This window comes from Bufo bufo, chromosome 2, assembly GCF_905171765.1.
Source record: "Bufo bufo chromosome 2, aBufBuf1.1, whole genome shotgun sequence".
Classification (NCBI taxonomy): domain Eukaryota; kingdom Metazoa; phylum Chordata; class Amphibia; order Anura; family Bufonidae; genus Bufo; species Bufo bufo.
Window position 1 is genome coordinate 737,556,151 of NC_053390.1, and position 21,793 is coordinate 737,577,943.

Genomic DNA, 21,793 nt, shown 5'->3' on the forward strand with positions numbered 1-21,793 from the left:
CATCAAAAAGTATTTAAAAATATGTTAAATATAAAAAAGTGATTAAAACAGCAGGTTATTTTCTGATGACACATTCCCTTTAACCTCTTCCGGACACAGGGCGTACAGGTACGCCCTTATGTCCTGGAACTTAAGGACACAGGGCGTACCTGTACGCCCTGTGTAGTTTCGATCACCGGCAGGCGGTGATCGGAACCCGGTGCCTGCTCAAATCATTGAGCAGGCACCTGGGGCAAATGCGCCGGGGGGTCCTGTGACCCCCTCGTGTAGGCGATCGCAGCAAACCGCAGGTCAATTAAGACCTGCGGTTTGCTGCGTTTCCTAGTTATTCGGGTCTCTGAGGACCCGATAACCCGGAACAGGACGGTGATCGGTGGCGTGTTTTTACCCCACCAATCACCATCCTTAGATCCTGAGTGGTGATGGTGACATCACCTCTCAGGATCGCCTCTGATTGGTAGGTGGGCGGGCGGGCGGCCAGGAGATTCAAATGTTGCCAGCGCTCCTCTCCTGCTGTGCACGTTGTCGGATCTGAGCCAGCATCACCCTATCTGTGCCCCAGCACCCATCCTTGCCCCCAGGACCCGGTCTGTGCCCCAGCACCCCCCATCTGATCAGCAGGTAATTAGGGAAAGTCTAGGGAAAGGTTGGGCTAGGCAGGGATAATAAAGGGAAAGTTAGTGTGAAAAAAAGTTTTATTGCATCACCCTAAGTAGGTTGTCTGGGGTCCACAGCACAGCTGTGTGACCCTAGACCCCCCAGGGGTGCTGCCGCTTGCCCCCCTGCCCCCCATTTTTTTTTTTTTTGCGCGTACGCTGACTGTGGCCGGCACTCTTAGCGTCCAGCCACTGTTAGCGCATCTCACACCCCACCGCTTATCAACTTCGGACGGTTGATCAGCGGTTTTTAAATTAAATTTTTTTTTTTCACATTTTTCCCCTTTTTTTAGTTAGTCTTTTTTTTTCTGTTAGTTTTAGGGATAAGTACGTGAACACCCGTGCCCCCACACACACTGAATAAAGATTTACACGCACGCACACACACACACGCAGACACACACTCCCCTATGGCCCGCCGGATGTTCTCGGCCGAGGAGGCATACGCCCAGCTTGCCTCTGAGTCCGAGAGTCCTAGTGAGGACGAGGATGACCCCACTTTCCTGTTGTCATCCACGTCCTCCTTATCATCTAGCGATGATGATGAGCCCCCAAGGCGGAGCAAGGGGGCTGCAATGCTAGGGACCCTGTGGCCCACCCTAGTACGAGCAGCTCTGGGGCTCGTACTAGTTTTCCGGCCCACCAGTTAAATCCACCGGAGCCCCCTGCCGGTAAACTTGTCTGGTGTACCCCAGAGCGATTTGAGCCCGTGATTCCTGAGTTTGTAGGCCAATCAGGAATCCAGATTTCCACAGTGGGCTTTACTGAATATGACTTTTTTAGTCTTTTTTTCAGTGACCAACTGGTAAATCTAATGGTGGAGCAAACAAACCTGTAAGCCCCAACAGTTTGTTGCTCAACACCCGGGCTCCTTATTGGCTAGGCCCGGTGGCTGGACCCCGGTCAGTGCAGCCAAGATGAGGACATTTTGGGGCCTCGTGCTGCACATGGGCCTAGTCAAGAAACCTAGTGTCAGGCATTACTGGAGTGGGGACGTCCTCTACCAGACCCCACTTTACAGTACGGCCATGACACGTACCCGGTTTGAGGCCATCCGGAAATGCCTGCATTATTCAGATAATGCAGCATGACCCCCCCAAGGTGACAAATTTGTACAGGCCTATGTACCTGGAAGGGAGGTCGTGGTTGATGAGTCTCTCATTGCATTCAAGGGGAGACTCATTTTCCGCCAGTATGTTCCCTCAAAGCGGGCGAGTTATGGCGTGAAGCTGTTCAAACTTTGTGAGAGTACCTCGAGGTACACTGACAAGTTTCGTGTGTATGAAATTCCCGTATTCAACCCCCAGAATGTCCCCCCACTCTGGGTGTTAGCGGGAAACTTGTGTGGGACCCTATGCACCTACTGCTAGATAAAGGTTATCACCTGTACGTGGATAACTTTTATACTAGTATCCCCTTGTTCCAGTCCCTCGCCGCCAGATCCACGTCCGCTTGTGGGACCATTCGGAAAAATCAACGCGGCCTCCCTGCCCATCCCCTCCAGGTACCTATCCCCAGGGGTGAGACCCGTCCCCATACCAGTGAAAACCTGTTGCTGGTCAGATATAAGGACAAGAGGGATGTCCTTGTACTGTCCACAATTCATGGTAACGGCATCACCCCTGTCCCTGTGCGAGGTACCGTGGCAACGGTCCTCAAGCCCGATTCTATCGTCGACTACAATCGGTATATGGGAGGAGTCTATCTCTCTGATCAAGTCCTCAAGCCATATAACGCCATGCGCAAAACCCAGGCACTACTTGGTGCAGGTTGCCTTGTACAACTCTTTTGTACTATCCCGAAGCGCTGGCAACACAGGGACATTCCTTCAGTTCTATGAGGCAGTCCTCTAGGCCCTGATCTTTTCAGACCGGGAAAGAGCAGGCCGGAGTACCTCGGGAACTGGAGGTGCCCGGATCATCCCTGGCTAACACTTTCCAGGTGTGGTCCCCCATACTGGAAAGAAGGGACGAACCCAAAAAAAGTGCAGAGTGTGTCGCAGGAGGGGGATACGGAAGGACACCACTACTCAGTGCGACACGTGCCCCGAGCCATGGAGTACTAAATTTGTATCCCAATTTAGCCACTGACAATCGAATAAAAAAACTGGTTCTCAGACTTGAGACACCCAAAAAAATAATTAAAACTAAAATAATTTAAAAAAAGTATACAAATTAGGTATCGCCGCATCGGTAATAATCTCCTCTATAAAAATACCCCATGACCTAACCCCCCAGATTAACATGGTCCCAAAAAAAAAAAAACAGTGCAAAAAAAGAACTTTTTTGTCACTTTACATAACAAAAGTTTAATAGCAAGCGATCAAAAAGTCATATAGCCCCCAAAATAGTGCCAATAAAACCATCCCGCAAAAAATGAGCCCCTACATAAGATAATCGGCTAAAAAAAACAAAAATAAAAAAATGACTCAGACTTTAGAGATACAAAACATTTTTTTTTTATCAAAAAGGATAATATAGTCTAAAACCTAAATAATTGTAAAAAAAAAAGACTTATTAGGTATTTCCGCGTCCGTAATAATCTCCTCTATAAAAATACCCCATGACCTAACCCCCCAGATTAACACGGTCCAAAAAAAAAAAAAAACGGTGCAAAAAAAGAACTTTTTTTGTCACCTTACATAACAAAAAGTTTAATAGCAAGCGATCAAAAAGTCATATAGCCCCCAAAATAGTGCCAATAAAACCGTCCTCTCATCCCGCAAAAAATGAGTGCCTACATAAGATAATTGGCTAAAAAATAAATAAAAAAATGACTCTTAGACTTTAGAGATACCAAAAATTGTTTTTTGTATCAAAAAGGATAATATAGTCTAAAACCTAAATAATTGTAAAAAAGTAGACTTATTAGGTATCGCCGCGTCCGTAAGAATCTCCTCTATGACCTAACCCCCCAGATTAACACGGTCAAAAAAAAAACGGTGCCAAAATAGCTATTTTTGGCACGTTTCCATTTCAATCCGTTTTTTCCGGTAACAAAGCAAGGGTTAACAACCAAACAAAACGTAATATTTATTACCCTGATACTGCAATTTACAGAAACGCCACATTTGTGGTCGTAAACTGCTGTATCACTAAAAGGCAGGGCGTAAAAGGAAAGGACCGACATGGTTTCTGTAAGGCCGGTTTTGATGGCCTTTTTTATTGACACCATGTCCCTTTTGAAGCCCCCCTGATGCACCCCTAGAGTAGAAACTCCCTAAAAGTGACCCCATCTAAGAAACTACACCCCTCAAGGTATTCAAAACTGATTTTACTAACTTTATTAACCCTTTAGGTGTTCCTCAACAGTTAATGGCAAATGGAGTTAATGGCAAAAATGTAATATAGAGCAACCAAAAATCTTATGTACCCTAAAAATAGTCCCAACAAAACCGCCACCATATCCTGTAGTTTCCAAAATGGGGTCAATTTTAGGGAGTTTCTACTCCAGGGGTGCATCAGGGGGGTTGAAACAGGACACGGTGTAAATAAACCGGTCCATAAAAATCAGCCCTCCAAAAACCACACAGCGCTCCTTTCCCTCTAGAAACATAGAAACATAGAATGTGTCGGCAGATAAGAACCATTTGGCCCATCTAGTCTGCCCAATATATCAGAATCCTATGAATAGTCCCTGGCCCTATCTTATATGAAGAATAGCTTTATGCCTATCCCATGCATGCTTAAACCCCTTCACTGTATTTGCAGCTACCACTTCTGCAGGAAGGCTATTCCATGCATCCACTACTCTCTCAGTAAAGTAATACTTCCTTATATTACTTTTAAACCTTTGCCCCTCTAATTTAAAACTGTGTCCTCTTGTGGTAGTTTTTCTTCTTTTAAATATGCTCTCCTCCTTTACCGAGTTGATTCCCTTTATGTATTTAAAAGTTTCTATCATATCCCCTCTGTCTCTTCTTTCTTCCAAGCTATACATATTAAGGTCCTTTAACCTTTCCTGGTAAGTTTTATCCTGCAATCCATGTACTAGTTTAGTTGCTCTTCTCTGAACTCTCTCTAGAGTATCTATATCCTTCTGGAGATATGGTCTCCAGTACTGAGCACAATACTCCAAGTGAGGTCTCACCAGTGTTCTGTACAGCGGCATAAGCACTTCACTCTTTCTACTGCTTATACCTCTCCCTATACATCCAAGCATTCTGCTGGCATTTCGTGCTGCTCTATTACATTGTCTTCCCACCTTTAAGTCTTCTGAAACAATTTTAAGTCTTCTTAAAAGCAGTGTGGCCGTACAGTAGTGTACGACCACATATGGGGTGTTTCTGTAAACGGCAGAGTCAGGGCAATAAAGATACAGTCTTGTTTGGCTGTTAACCCTTGCTTTGTTAGTGGAAAAAATGGGTTAAAATGGAAAATTTGGCAAAAAAATAGAATTCTCAAATTTCATCCTCCTTTGCCAATAACTCTTGTGCAACACCTGAAGGGTTAACAAAGTTTGTAAAATCAGTTTTGAATACCTTGAGGGGTGTAGTTTCTTAGATGGGGTCACTTTTATGAAGTTTCTACTCTAGGGGTGCATCAGGGGGGCTTCAAATAGGACATGGTGTAAATAAACCAGTCCAGCAAAATCTGCCTTCCAAAAACCATATGGCGCACCTTTCCCTCTACGCCCTACTGTGTTCCCGTACAGTAGTTTATGGCCACATATGGGGTGTTTCTGTAAATGGCAGAGTCAGGGCAATAAAGATACAGTCTTGTTTGGCTGTTAACCCTTGCTTTGTTACTGGAAAAAATGTACTAAAATGGAAAATTTGCCAAAAAATCTAAATTCTGAAATTTTATCTCCATTTGCTATTAACTCTTGTGGAACACCTAAATGGTTAACGACGTTTGTAAAATCAATTTTGAATAACTTGAGGGGTGTAGTTTCTAGAATGGGGTCATTTTTGGGTGGTTTCTATTATGTAAGCCTCACAAAGTGACTTCAGACCTGAACTGGTCCCTAAAAATGGGTTTTTGAAAATTTCTGAAAAATTTCAAGATTTGCTTCCAAACTTCTAAGCCTTGTAACATCCCCAAAATATAACATGAATATTTTTGTAGGTATTACTATGTATTATACAGTAGAAGTAGAGAAATTGAAACTTGGAAATTAGCAATTTTTTTAAAAAAATTGGTAAATTTTGTATTTTTTTTATAAATAAAAATTAATTTTTTTTACTTCATTTTACCAGTGTCATGAAGTACAATATGTGACGAAAAAACAAATTCAGAATGGCCTGGATAAGTCGAAGCGTTTTAAAGTTATCACTACTTAAAGTGACACTGGTCAGATTTGCAAAAAATGGCCTGGTCCTTAAGGTGAAATAAGGCTGTGTCCTTAAGGAGTTAAAGGGATTGTGTAAGAATGGGGAGGGGGGTTTTGGAAACCCCCCACTTGGCCAGACCTGTAAAGAGAAGTTTACTTACCTGTTTCCCAGCGCTGTTCCTTTTCCTCCTGGCCTGGGATGCTCCGCTGGGCTCCCTTGCTGAACACAACAGGCTTGACACCTGCAGCCAATCACTGTCTGCAGTGGTGACCTGATCCAATTGAGTCGTGTGACCATTTGTCATGACGTAAATGGACTCGGTCACTGCTGCAGCCAGTTATTGGCTGCAGACGTTAAACCGGAAGTTAACATTGAGGGAGTCCAGCGGAGCATCATAGGCCTGGAGGAGAATAAGCGAGAAGCCAGCACTTAGAAGCAGGTAAGTAAGCTTGCCTTTGCAGGTCCGGCAAAGTAGGGGCGGTTTGCCAAAACCCCTTCCATTCTTGCGCAACCCCTTGAAGCTTCCACAGACCACTTGTCGGTTTCCATTTACACTTTTCCATTGAGTTTTATTATAGCCTTTGTTCGTCTCAGCCCAAAACAAAGCATTTGGTAATGTGGGCTGTAATTCAGTGAGTCACACTGAAGGCCTGTTTATACAGGGCTCATGTCATCCTGCTGTACTGTGTAAGGACAGAGAGACTGCTATAATTTAATTTACTTCTTCCTATCCTTTGTCACAAGCAGATGTCACTGTTACATCTGTTTGTCTGTGTAAATGCTGAGTCTCCCTTGCAGCCGGCAGATGCTGTTGTTGTTAAAAAACACTGGTAAAATCAATCTCTGGAGCCGGGCTTTGTTGCTGGTGATGAGTAGGGTGTGTGTCTTGTCCGTCTTGTAAGATAAGACACATTCTTCTTACATGCAGATAGTATAATGGTCCATAGCATCATGAACTGGCAACCACCTATTAGGATCCCTTTACAGTTTATGTGGCTCCTCCAGAGCAATGGAGCTCGTTCATAAGGTAATCGGCAGTACATTTACACCGCAAGATTATTGCTAACAAGTGTTCAGAGTAACGCTTGTTAGCGATGATCTCTTTTCAATTCTCGACCTGTGTAAAGGGCAGGGCACTTAACATTGGGGGTCTGATCTGAGGTCTTTTTGGGGGGTCTGAGCTGAGGTGTAATTAACAATGGGGGGTCTAATCTGAGGTCTGATGAACAATATTTTTTTTTCCTATTTTTCTCCTCTAAAACCCGGGTGTGTCTTATAGGGTGAAAAATAAGGGATGTGTGTATGCGTGTGTGTGTGTGTGTATATATATATATATATATATATAATGAGTGCATTGATTTTACAGGTTTAGAATTCGTCCTGAATTTTCCATATAGTTCAGATTCTAATGAAATTTTATTGTGATTCACTTTGAGCGAATGAGAGAAAGAGATGGATCGATGAAAGATGCCCAGAAGCCAATGAACGAGGCAGATTGGCTGCTCAATTATACAAGCCAATTATTACAGATGATATCAATAAAAGCATTCCCTGTATAAGTGTTTATACAGAGATAGCTGTCAGTCACTGATAGCTGTACACGGGAGCAGTCTTAAAGGAGTTGTCTCACTTCAGTAAATGGCATTTATCGTGTAGACAAAGTTAATACAAGGCACTTACTAATGTATTGTGATTGTCCATATTGCTTCCTTTGTTGGCTGGATTCATTTTTCCATCACATTATACACAGCTTGTATCCAGGAATTATGACCACTCTACAATCCAGCAGCGATGGATGTACTTGCACAGTATAGGAAAAAGTGCCTATGTGCTATGCCGGCCACCAGAGAGGGTGATGCTTTTTCTATGAAAGCACGTCCACCGCTGCTGGATTGTGGGGTGGTCATAACCCCTGGAAACGAGCAGTGTATAATGTGATGGAAACATGAATAAAGCCAGCAAAGGAGGCAATATGGACAATAACTATACATTAATAAGTGCCTTGGATTAACTTCCTCTACATGATAAAAGTAATTTGCTGAAGTGAGAGAACCCCTTTAACTCTTTCAGTACCGGGCCACTTTTCACCTTAAATCCCAGGCCGAATTTTGCAAATCTGACATGTGTCACTTTATGTGGTAATAACTTTGGAACGCTTTTACTTATCCAAGCCATTCTGAGATTGTTTGTTTTCTCTTGACACATTGTACTTCATGACAGTGGTAAATTTGAGTCGATGCATTTCACCTTTATTTATAAAATAATCCAAAATTTACCAAATATTTGGAAAAATTAACAATTTTCTAAATTTGAATTTCTCTAGTTTTAAGACAGATTGTAATACCTCATAAAATGGTTATCAATCAACATTCCCCATATGTCTGCTTTACGTTGGCATAATTTTGTAAATATCATTTTTTTTTAGGATGTTAGAAGGCTTAGAAGTTTAGAAGCTATTTTTTAAATTTTCAACAAAATTTCAAAAACCATTTTTTTAAGCACCAACTCAGTTATAAAGTGATTTTTAGGGGCTTACATAATGGAAACCACCCATAAATTACCCCATTTTAGAAACTACACCCCTCAAATTATTTAAAACTGATGTTACAAACTTTGTTAACCCTTTAGGTGTCCAACAAGAATTAAAGGAATATGGAGGTGAAATTTCAAAATGTAACTTTTTTGCTAGATTTTTTGTTAATCAAATTTTTCTTGCAACACAGCAAGGGTTAACAGCAAAAAAAAACTCAATATATATTACTCTGATTCTGCAGTTTACAGAAATACCCCATATGTGGCGGTAAACTGCTCTATGGGCACGTGGCAGTGGTCAGAAGGAAAGTAGTGCCATATGGATTTTGGAGGCAGATTTCGCTTGAATGGTTTTTAGGCACCATTTTGTATTTGAAGAGACCCTGACGTACTTCTACAGTGGAAACCCTCAAAAAGTGACCCCATTTTGGAAACTACACCCCTTAAAGAATATATTAAGGGGGGTACTGAGCACTTTGACCCCCTAATCATTTTACAGAATTTGGAAACACTTGGCTGTAAAAATGAAAAGTTAAATTTTTTCCAATAAAATGTTGCTTTAGCCCCACAAGGGGTAACAGGAGAAAAAGCACCCCATAATTTGTTACCCATTTTCTCCTAAATATGGCAACACCCCATATGTGGTGATGAACTGCTGTGGGGGCACATGGCAGGACTCAGAAAGGAAGGAGCGCCATATGGCTTTTACAGCGCAGATTTTGATGGATAGGTTTATGGGTACCATTGGTTTTTATTTTTTAAGTGATTGTCTTATGTGGAAGTTAATTTTTTGCGGGATAAGGTGACGGTTTGATTGGTACCATTTTGGGATACATAAGACTTTTTGATCGCTTGGTATTAAACTTTTTGTGAGGCAAGGTGGAAAAAAATGGCTGGTTTGGCATAGTTATTTTTTATTTTTTTTACAGCATTCACCTGAGGGGGCAAATAATGTGATATTTTTATAGAGCAGGTTCTTCCGAACGTGGCAATACCTAATATGTCTATCATTTTTATTTTTGTTAAGGCCTCTTTCACACGAGCATGACGAATTAGGTCCGGATGCATTCAGGGAGCGTTCAGGGAAATTCGCACCATTTTGCAATTAAGTTCAGTCAGTTTTGTTTGCGATTGCGTTCAGTTGTTCAGTTTTTTCCACGTGGGTGCAATGCATTTTGATGTGTTTTTCACGCTTGTGATAAAAAACTGAAGGTTTACAAACAACATCTCTTAGCAACCATCAGTGAAAAACGCATCTCACTCGCACTTGCCTGCGGATGCAATGCGTTTTTCACACAGCCCCATTCACTTCTATGGGGCCAGTGCTGCGTGAAAAACACTGAATATAGAACATGCTGCAATTTTCACGCAACGCAGCAGAGATGCGTGAAAAACAACGCTCATTGAAATAAATGGGTCAGGATTCAGTGCGGGTGCAATGCGTTCACGTCACACGTTGCACCCAAGCAGAAAACTCGCTCGTGTGAAAGGGGCCTAAGTTTTAGGCTACATGCACATGACCGTATGTGTTTTGTGCAGAATAAAATCAATCTTTTATGTTGCCATTTTCTGAGAACCCTATTGTTTTAATTTTTTGGGCGATTGTCTTAGGTAGGAGCTCATGAGATGACAGTTTGATTGGTACCATTTTGGGGTACATAAGACTTTTTGATGACCTGGTATTACACTTTTTGGGAGGCAAGGTGACCAGAAATTTTTCTTTTTTTTTTTCTTTACAGCATTCAACTGACAGGCTGGATCATGTGATATTTTTATAGAGCCGGTCGATACGGATGCAGCGATACCTAATATGTCTACTGTTTTTTTCCCTATTTTTTAAAAAAAAATTTAACTTTATTTTGGGAAAAGAACGCTTTTTTTTATTTCTTTAATTTTTTGTAAAACTTTTTTTATCTTCTTTATTTTTGTCCCACTCTGGGACTTCAACTTTTGGGGGTCTGATCCCCTTTACAATGCATTACAATACTTCTGCATTGTAATGCATTGGTTGTAAGAGTATTACACAGTGTAATACACTTACAGCTTCCTGCCTGTGAGATCCAGGGGGCTGGATCTAACAGGCTCTAACGGAAGGCAGCCATGATGTCTAAGGAAGGCATCGGGCTGCCTTCCCTGCCATCGGGTCCCCGTTACAGCAGCGCGGGGACCCGAAGGACACCCCACACCCGGCAGCATATTGCATGTGCCAAGGTCAGCGCTGACCGCAGCAGTGCAAGGGTTAATGTGCTGGCTACCAGTGACTGCCAGACCCCTGCAGCTGCACGGACCTGATCAGAGCGGCGTAGCTGTACGGCGCTGGGATTTCTGTCTCAGTATCCAGCGCCGTACATGTATCCTACAGGTTAAGTATGTAAACAGCAGAGGTTTATATTACAAGTTTTACTCAATCTTTACCCACAAAACAATCTATTAGAGATAAGCGAATTGATTCTAATCAATTCATCTCATTAGCCAGACTTCATCACCTGTGAGGGGCTGTCCCCACAGGGGAAGAAGCACCCACCTGCTGTATGATTGACAGGGCCGGACAGCCCTGTCAATCCCCTGCCTGCACAGCTGCTAAAGCTCAAATTTGGCTTTGAGAGCAGGTACTGCACATGTGCCACTGCAGACAGACCCTTCCCCCATAGGTGTCTGGCTAATGAGATAAATCAATTACCGTAGTTAGAAATTCAAATTTATTCACTCATCTATACTATATATCAATCTGCTCAGCTCCTTCTGCTATGTCCACCTCAGGGAAGTGGACAAAGAGATAAAGAAAATAACCAACAGCAGGTGGTGCTATACAGATATATTTAATTGAATAACTCAGTGGATATAAAAAATAATGTTTATTCCATACAGTTACAAAAGTATTCACATCCAGGTGCTGGTTTGAAAAATGTAGAATAATTTTTCTTTCTTTATGTTACTCCACAGTCATTTCAAATATTTACAAAAAGCTTATTATAAAATTGCCTTCAGTTAATCAGAGACATAATTATAGTTCGATCTTTGACTCCAAACCTTTGATTTTTCATATATAAACACCCCTGAAAGCTAAACATGTCTTTCCTGGATCTTTCCTTGTTGTCAATGTGGTTTTATAATATTATTATTATTGTTATTGTTGTTATTATTATTATTATTATTATTATTATTATCTTTTTTTTGCTTAGATTCTGTTCCTATTAAAAAAATTAACTAAACATCAATTGACAAGTAAAAACATTGAAGCCAAAATGTTATAATTGGAATCAAATCTAAACTGTACAAGTGACAGGAGCGATTTGGATCTTGGATGTCAATGATGTGAAATTTCTGTCAGATAATATAAAATACTTGCGATAATGACATTACAAATAACCTCCAAGCTAAGAAAAGAAAAACTTCAATGCTTCAGTTTTTTTTTTTTGCCTAATATCACACTTTCATGCAGTTTGTTCCTGTGGGAAACAAGTCAGTAAATAGTAGCAGTAGGAATGGCATGAGGTTATCCATGATTTCTTTTAAAAAATGCATTATCGTTGAGTAAACATTTTTGCACTTTAGGCTACTTTCACAATTGCGGTTATAGGGTTCGGCAGGCTTTTCTGGCGGGGGAACAGCCTGCCAGATCTGTGCTAAGGCTAGCCCACCGTGCCGCTGGAAGTCCATTCCGGCCCCATCCACTATAATCGGGGCAGGCCGGAGGTTTCGGCGACAGCACGTCATACAAGCCGAGTGGCGGCTCGCCAGAACAGCCTGCCGGACTCTACTGCCGCAAGTGTGAAAGTAGCCTTATTCATCGAGACATCAAATCTCTTATGGACCCACAGCCACCCATGGATACATGTAGGGGTGTAATAGTAAAAATTTGTATGGGAAATCTTTTTGTTAAAGAGGACCTGTCACCAGGGGTGTAGCTAAAGACTCGTGGGCCCTGGTGCTGGAGTTCAGCTTGGGCCCCCCTTCCCTCAGTGCTGTGTCCAGGGACAGGGAAGCACATAGCCTTCATGCTGCCTGAGGCAAAAAATTTAAATGGCACAAACAGCCCACCCCGCCTCCATGCCAAATTCTTGAAGTAACCCCTTCCCTCCAGCCAGAGGTGTAATTTGACCAGTATGCATGTATTTTCTTATATGGCACAAGGGTCTTTGGGCCCCTTCAGGCGCCTGGGCCTGGTAGAAACTGCTACCTCTGTACCGCATATAGATACGCCCCTGCCTGTCATGGCATCTGACATGTCTGGGCCTTCATTGTAGACTGCTCGTGTGTTGTTATCAGTGTTTACAGACTGACCTCCTGAGTGGGGGCCAGGTTCAGTATGTTGCACTGAAACCTGTCCAGCTGTCCAGCCATTGAAACCCTCATAGTGAGTCTATGTAGAGGAGATCAAGGAGGTGGGAGTGTGGTAGTTAATTTTTGGCAAGTGGCCCATTTTCCCCCCAGCCCTCCCCACTTTCAGTATTTCACCTTGCCTGTTTTGATACCTTGTAGGTTAGGTAGCCTATTTTATCAAATCTGATATACAGTAAATAATTAAGTGTTGGTTTTAAGAATGTTTTCTTCAGGCAGTGACACCCTATAAAGCGGTTTTCGGAAGTCCCATAGTGGTGAATACAGAACACATTGATCAAGCGCGATTCCCTCTCCATTCAGCGCTACGGGCTACCAGAAATACCCAAAATGTCACTTGGCTATTTCTGGAACTCCCATAGCAGTGAATGAAGGGTGGTAGCACATGCATGGCTGCTCACCATTCACTTCAGGGGCCACATTCTGGAGGTAGGAGTGGTCCCAGAGTTGGAACCCGCACCTACTGTATCTGACATTGATGGCAAATACTAGTGATATTTAAGAATGGAAAGCCAAACTGGTCACTCTGTTGTGATGTAACATTTTACACTTTGGAGATAAAATATATAATCTTGGACGTTTTAATCCCCTTCAGATTCTGCTTCAGTCACCTGCCAAGGAAGAGGAAATGGCTTATGAGATAGCATGTCCAAAAGATTGTCCATGAGGGAGTCTGAGACAATCCCCACAATTACAGTAGGAAATTCTGTTGTTTTTTTTTTTGTTTTGTTTTTTACAATAGTTTACTTTGAAGACACCTTGTTTAGTGAGCTAAAGACAATGGAAATCCTGATCGTTTAGAATCTGCATAATTTTAGCAATTATACCAGAGTTAGTATCTAAAACTTGGCTCAGACTAGAAACTCCAAAGCCAAGAGGCAGCAATGTCCTTATTAAATTATACATATGAACACTGTGGATCACTTCCAGTAGATAACACCTAATGTATGGAGGAAGAAAAAACCGGGAGTAAGAAATTGTTCATTCTCAAGATGTTCTGCTCTTCTGCCCTTTAATGTGTCTAAGAAATCAATAGCACCTAGTTTAGTCTACCACTACACTTAACACAGCACAGAGAAAATCAATGCATGGGGAAGATGCTACACCGGCTTCTTAGACATCAAGGGCACTTTGATATATTCTGTATTATGTGTCATAGGTTAATATACAGTGCAGACATATCAGTAGCAGTTTACACAACTCACTTGTAACAAAGGGAAACAGGACATTATACCCATAACGGCCAGGGCAGGATATATATATGTGTGCACCCAGGGGAGAATTGGAAACTTAGGGTACAGCCACATGATCAGGTTTTCTGATGCAATTTTTGAAGCCAATATCAGGTGTGAATCATAAAAAGGCTACCTTCTGGGTTAGTTTTTTTATGATTGCATTTTACTCATTTGGAGTCTCGTCCTAGGGTTAACCGGCTTCCCCACACGTGCTGCCGCGATCAGCAGCAGGGGCCCGGCTGATACTGTTTGCGGCAGCTTGTACATCCCCATCGGGTCACATGCTGCGGTGACGAGCACCCGATGGTTGCTATGGCAGCCCTGATGCCTTGCACAGGCATCAAAACTGCCAGCTACGGAAGCCCAAGAGATCCAGCCCCAGGGCTGGGTCTCCTAGGCAACTGTCAGCATCTTACAGAGTAAGGCACTGACAGTTCAATGCAGCACAATACAGATGTATTGTGCTGTATTGAAACAGGGATCAGACCCTGAAATGTTGAAGTTCCATAGTGGGACAAAAAAAAAAAAGTGTTTTTAACAATAAAAAAAATTAAAGTTTCAATAAGAAAAAAGCCCCTTCCCCATAAAAAGTGACATATACAATTGTAAAAAAAATTGAAAAAAACCCCACACATATTAGGTATCGCCGCATCCGTAACAACCTGCTTTATAAAAATATCACATGAACTAACCCGTCTGGTGAACACCATAAAAAAAAGAAAAAAAAAATTTCTTTCAAAAATTGTGTGCTCTGCCGTGTTCCCGTGCAGCAGTTTACAACCACATATGGAGTGCTTCTATAAACTGCAGAATCAAGATAATAAATATTGAGTTTTATTTGGCTGTTAACCCTTGAAGTGTTGAATTAAAATGGAGAATCTGCCACTGAGCGGCAAGAGAGTGGGAATCTCTCACCATCTGCCTGTTAACAGCGAATAGCAGACCTCATTTTGCCCCAGTCCATCACAGGACTTCACCCGCTTCAGGCTCGGCTGACTTTGGAGTCTCCGGACCTGACGGAGCCTGATTTACCGCAATGGCCTAGCTGGAGGTCTGAATCCCCGACCTAAAGTAGCGGGACGCGCGCAGCACCGGAAGAAGGTGAGCCTCCTCCAACAGCCAAGATCTCCCCTAAGACTGCGGGGACAGCGATAGGAGGCCCCAGCCGGCCTGCCCCGCAAAACTGGCCCACCCTTAACAAAACTGCTGTTCAGTGCAGACTCACCACCACTTGGGGGGATGCCACGCGGCTCTGTCTGGCGTGGACTTGAGACAGCACAGAGGTGTAAGTGAGCCTCCATCACCGGGCATCTTGGACAGTCCAGGGCTCTAGGTCCTCCTCTCTGGGATCTTGAGGGCTGCATTCAGGCCAGTCCACACTCTAGTGCCAGGTCGGATCCGTTTGGCTCAGTTTGATCAGACGGACACCAAAATGCTGCAAGCAGCGTTTTGGTGTCCGTCTCCAAAGCGGAATGAAGACTGAACTGATGAATTCTGAGAGGATCCTTTTCCATTCAGAATGCATTAGAATGCAAACTGATCCATTTTGGACCACCTGTGAGAGCCCTGAACGGATCTCACAAACGGAAAGCCAAAACGCTAGTGTGAAAGTAGACTTAGCTATATTCAGCCGCCATGGTAAAAACTGGGAATTCAAACCCCAGAGACCTCGGTACTATACAAAAATCCAACATTGCACGTGGGGAAATGGATAAATACATGACGAAAAAGAAGTCCCTAATCCCTGATGTCTCAAAGCTAACAACGCCATCCAAGGACTCTCCTCCTATGGCACAGGAGAGTCTCTTGTAGTACTTTATATTCATACTTAACTATCCTCCTAATACTTCCCACTCTTTTTGCTCCTCTCTTTTGCCACGACATTACAAACGTCTGCTGAGACAACTGTTTCAAAACCACTCTGGCTACCCGCTTCAGACACTAAGCCATGCTTGCAGTTCACTGACACAAATTTAGGTAGTCATAGCGCCTTCTCCCCTTACCGCACTTCCTGCCGTCTACTTTTATCTTTTCGCTACTCTCTACCAGTTCTTTGATTTCCATACTTCACCATCCTCCTTAATATCTCCCATCTTTTCTTCCCTCTTTCATCTTTCACCATGACATTACACTAGTTGGGTCTCCCAAAATATGATGCCACAAACTGTAGTTGGCATCATCCCATCTGTGAGGCAATCACTTAGCCTTGACCATCATGCCTCACACTTTGTTGATCCAGTAGTAGGGAACTGGACTACTACTATGTATGTTATTACTTGTATTAGCTGTTATGTTTTTGAACCCCAACTTTTCCCCTTCCCTCTTTCCCCTGTCTTCCCCTCCCCCCCCTCCCCACCCTATTGACCCAACTTAACATTGTCTCTTATAATGTGAGAGGTATCAACTCCCCCGCCAAGAGAGGACAGGTGATTTACTCTCCTAAAAAAAAAACAGACATATGCTTACTGCAGGAACACATTTTAAGAAAACAAACATCCCTACCATGAACAGGCAATACTTTTCTAATTGGTTCCACTCCGGCTCGGACAGCGGAGCATCAAAGGGAGTTAGCATTGGAATTAGCAAACACGTTTCCTTCTTCGAGGGTCGCTACCTCTTCATAAAGGGGAAAATAGGTAATTTTATGCTTACGATAGGGAATATTTATGCTCCTAATAAAGATCAGATCCTTAAAAGACTCTCTCAGTTCACAAAAGGTACACTAATCCTAGGTGGCGATTTTAACGTGGCCCTGAACCCGCTAATTGACACATCCAGCGACAGATCCTCTCTAAGCTGTCAAGCCCTGGCAAAATTAAAACGCCTTCTACGCTCTTTACAATTAACTGACGTGTGGTGCGCTTTACATACATCGGTAAAGGATTACACACATTACTCTGCACCCCATAACTCCTATCAAAGGATTGACTTTATATTCTCACCCGTTACTCACATACAATATTGCTGCTCATCTTCCATAAAATCCCAAGTCTTTTCTGACCACTCTTTAGTAGAGCCTAAATATACAATTCCTTCCTCACCCACTCCCACCAGATGCTGGAGATTAAACGACCTTCTGCTTAAATCTTCACATAATACAGAGAAAATTAAGAAACTTCTAGTGAAGTTCTTTGAGGTCAATGATAATGGGGAGGTATCTCTGCAGACACTCTGGGAAGCCATTAAGGCACATATTAGAGGTGAGCTGATCTCTCTATCTGCCCATGTCCATAAAGAGAAAACTAAGAAGATTTCTGATCTTCAGCAGAAAATCTCGCTACTGGAGTGCCTGCATAAGAGATCCCTACTGGCCTCTCATCTTGCGGAATTATCGTCCCTCCGAGATGAACTAAAAAACACTCTCAATCTTACATCAGCAAAGGCCTACCTTTTTGCAAAATATAAACACTATGCTCACGGAGATAAACCGACCAAATTCATTCTGGCCCAGATAAAAAAATCATTTATCCCCGGTCTACGAGACTCTGCAAACAATCTCTTACACGAAAGAGAAGATATTGCAAAAGAATTTAGGAACTTTTACACTCGACTTTACAACTTACCACCAGCAAAGATAGATGCTGACCCTCAGATTAAGGCTAACCTAATAATTGACTTCTCTCTCTTCCCCAAATTACTGCCGCTTAATCTCAAAAACTCTTCTCTCCCATCACCAATCAAGAAATAAAAGCCGCAGTATCCACTTTGCCAAAAAAGAAATGCCGCGGTCCAGAAGGCCTAACCTCTTTTTACTATTCTACCTGTCTGGAAATTCTGCTCCTATACATCGGCAAACTATACAGCTCTGCACTATCCGGCGTTCACTTTCACAAGCAGACACTTCTAGTGCAAATCTCAGTCATTCATAAAGAAGGGAAGGACCCAATGTATTGTAGCAACTACCGACCCTTTTCTCTACTTAACGTAGAGCTAAAGCTTTTTGCAAAGATCCTGGCCCAAAGATTACAAAACACCCTTCCCTCTTTGATCTCTCCTGATCAGGTGGGATTTGTATCAGGTAGAGAGGGGAAAGATAATATCTACAGAGTCATACAACTCATTGCCTATGCAAAATCTTCTACAAAACCTTTAATACTTTTAAGCACAAACGCTGAAAAGGCATTCGACAGAGTGTATTGGTCCTACCTCAGAGCCTCACTAGCAGCATTCGGTGTCCCATCCACGTTCATTGAAGCTATTTTCACTATGTTACCGGGCCCCACCGCCAGTGTTTGGATCTGCAATGAGCAGGACTGTGGTACGGTTACACGGACGCCAAATTATGCAGTGGGTCAGGATATGGGTGTAATAGTCTACAGTTTTTGTTTGTGATGCCAATTGCAGCGTGCGCAGGGTACTAACACAGGACCCTTTAAGGTGTTGTAACTCACGTACCAGGTTAGGAATGCCAGAGTCATGTAATGTCTCTGTAGGGTAATAGCAATAGTGTCAACGGTGTCTCCTACCTTGGTACGGCTGGACTCCTGGATCCTGGCTCACTTGCAATAGAAATGAGTGTATTGCTAGTAGGAGTAATTGAGGGATTTGGTAGCAGAAATTGAGATCCAGACCTTTGGTAAAGTTCAAACTTGTCTTTACTTGATGCAGCTTTCATCCAAGTAAGATACAACAATAGTCTGAAGTCCCAGCAGGTATTGGCAATGTGTGGCAGGAATATATCTTCTGCTTCTATCATGTGCCTGGAGCTCTTTGCAGGATAAGTCGTCTGCTTGTGGCTCTGTAATGTGGCAGGAATTTATATCTTCTGCGCTTACTATCTTCTGCTATCTTGGGAACTGACTAGCTGAGGAAGAATTTGGCTTCTCCTGGTCTCTGGACGGTACTCATAGTTGGTTTCACAGGGTATGCTTCTTCCTGGAACTGGAGGTGGCTGCTTGCTTCTACCAGCTGAGGCTGTGAGGCTCAGGCTGGGAATGATGATCAATTGTCTCAGCCGAGACAAGATCCTGGCTTTGGATCCCTAGAACTGGGAGCTCCTACAAGCACAGCTTTCCCCTAGCAGGGGTGGCTGGCACACTAACCCTAACTTCCTTCTCCACCCATGAGGCAGGATGTGGGAACATTCCACACCTCCTCACAGAGGGGGGAACTAAACTGGAATGTACTATTCCAGTCTAGAAACACTAAACTGTAGCTAAGTCCTTGCTAACATTGCTGCCACCTGCTGGTGAACATGAAAATTACAGCAAAATATATGTAACAAGGATTTGAATGCACATCTGTGAGGAAATTACATGAGATTACACAAGATGACGATGTTAATGCCCTTAACAGGCTGTAGCGGGGTAAAAGAATTTCATAACATAACTCTGGGATGTTACAGATCAATAACACACTCTGGCACCTGTATTCCCCATCTCCAACGGTACCCGACAGGGATGTCCTTTATCTCCTCTTCTTTTTGTATTAACAATGGAAACACTACTACAGAAAATAAGGTTAGATGACCGGATACAGGGAATTAATTGCTGTGGAAGGGAACACAAGGCAGCAGCATACGCGGACGACCTATTATTAATGCTAGCCAATCCTTCTGACTCGCTCTTCGTAATAGAACGCCTTTTTAAAGAATTCGGACAGATATCCAACTTTAAAGTGAATATGAACAAGTCGCAGGCCCTCAACATATCACTCCCCAAATGTATAGTCACTGCTACTGCTCCTTTTGACTGGTCACAACCTACAATTAAATTTTTAGGGGTTAAAATCTCCTCCGAGCCCAACCAGCTATATAAAAATAATTTCCCACCCTTACTGCATGAGATATCTAAAATCCTATCCTCCTGGCCTACCCCATATATCTCCTGGTTCGGACGTAAAAATATTGCTAAGTGCCTCATTTGGATATATCCCCAACACCTTCTACACTATGGTGAATAGGATATTTTCAAGATACATATGAAACTGTAAGAAACCGAGAATTAAATATTCTACGCTTCAACTCCCACAGAGATTTGGCGGTATAGACCTACCCACTTCACATACATTTGTCAGTGCAGTGCACCTGAACAGAATTGTCGACTGGATCAGAAGTCCACCTCATAAGCTTTGGGTAGGCTTAGAAGAGGAAATAGCAGGATACCGCTTAGATACTTAGTACTTTCTGATCAAAATAGCCTTATATCCACCAAAACACATAATCCTCTTATAAACGAAACCAGATGCACCTGGAACACAGGGGAAATCCACTCAATTTGCCTTCCTTTCCCTTCCCCACTATTAAAAATTAGAGATATATTATATAGCCCTGATTGTGCCCACAACGGCACCATACCGACAGAGATTAAAAGCAATAAAACCACTATTGACTCCTTAATCTCAGTCAGCACAATTCCTCCCCTCAGCACGCTTTCCGATCTACTAAACTATCCTTTTCCACCCAACTATTATACAACAAGTTTACCCTCTCCTTCAAACGACTACTTTTATCAAAAGATTTAAGCAGGCCAGTGTCACGGCTGTAAGTGAGCAACTAGAGCATACACAGAAAATAGAGCCACTGACCGGACCCAAACTAGGGAGGATAAAGGGTGACCCCTGTCAGACCCTCAAAGCTTTCCCTATGCTGCTAAGCACATACCCGGATCCAAATGGTGGAACGAGGCATGCCCGCGTACCTAAGACTGATGACCACTGTAACCCCTACAATAGTGGAAGGGGCACGGCCACAGGTGCCCTGCTCAGTATATGGAGGGAACCGTGGTCGCCTCGGATCCGGTCAGAAAACAAACAGATACACTACAATGTCTGCACACTTAGCTGAAGGTGCTGCGGCAGCAGAGAAGACGGATCCAAAGACAGGTGGCAATATCCGGAGTACTTGCTGCAGCAGAACAAAGGTCCAGTGAAAAGATAGCATACAAGTGAAGATACTCAAGCAAGAGCTACAACTCAAATGAGAAATATAATCCACACTCTACAAAAGGAGGAGGGGTAATTTAAAGGCAGAGAAATCAAACATAGGAGGAACAGCTGGAAGGAAGTAAACAGAAAGTAATGACCTCATCCCAGGGGCGGAGAAACAGAGCAGTGAGAACTCCTCCAAGCTCTGGTAGTGACATCATCACAGGGGTGGAGAAACAGAGCTGTGAGAACGTCTCAAAGCTCTGGTAGTGACAGTACCCCCCCCCCTCTACGGGTGGACTCCGGACACCCAGGACCCACCTTCTCAGGATAAGCCCTATGAAATGCCCTGATGAGGCGAGTGGCTTTAATGTCCGACACCGGAACCCAGATCCTCTCCTCAGGACCATAACCCCTCCAATGAACGAGGTACTGAAGAGAACTGCGGACAATGCGAGAGTCCACAATTCTGGAAACCTCAAACTCCAGATTGCCATCAACCAAAATCGGAGGAGGAGGCAAAGAGGAGGGTACCGTGGGCTGGACATATGGTTTTAAGAGAGATCTGTGAAATACATTATGTATCTTCCAAACCCGTGGAAGATCAAGACGGAAGGCAACAGGATTGATGACTGACAAGATTTTATAAGGCCCAATAAACTTGGGACCCAATTTCCAGGAGGGAACCTTCAGTTTAATATTTCTTGTAGACAACCACACCAGATCACCCACATTCAGGTCCGGACCAGGCACACGTCTCTTATCAGCCACACGCTTATACTTCTCACTCATCTTTCTAAGATTACTCTGAATCTTTTGCCAAATGGTAGACAAAGACGAGGAAAATCTCTCCTCCTCAGGTAAACCAGAAGGAGCCCCTCCCGAGAATGTCC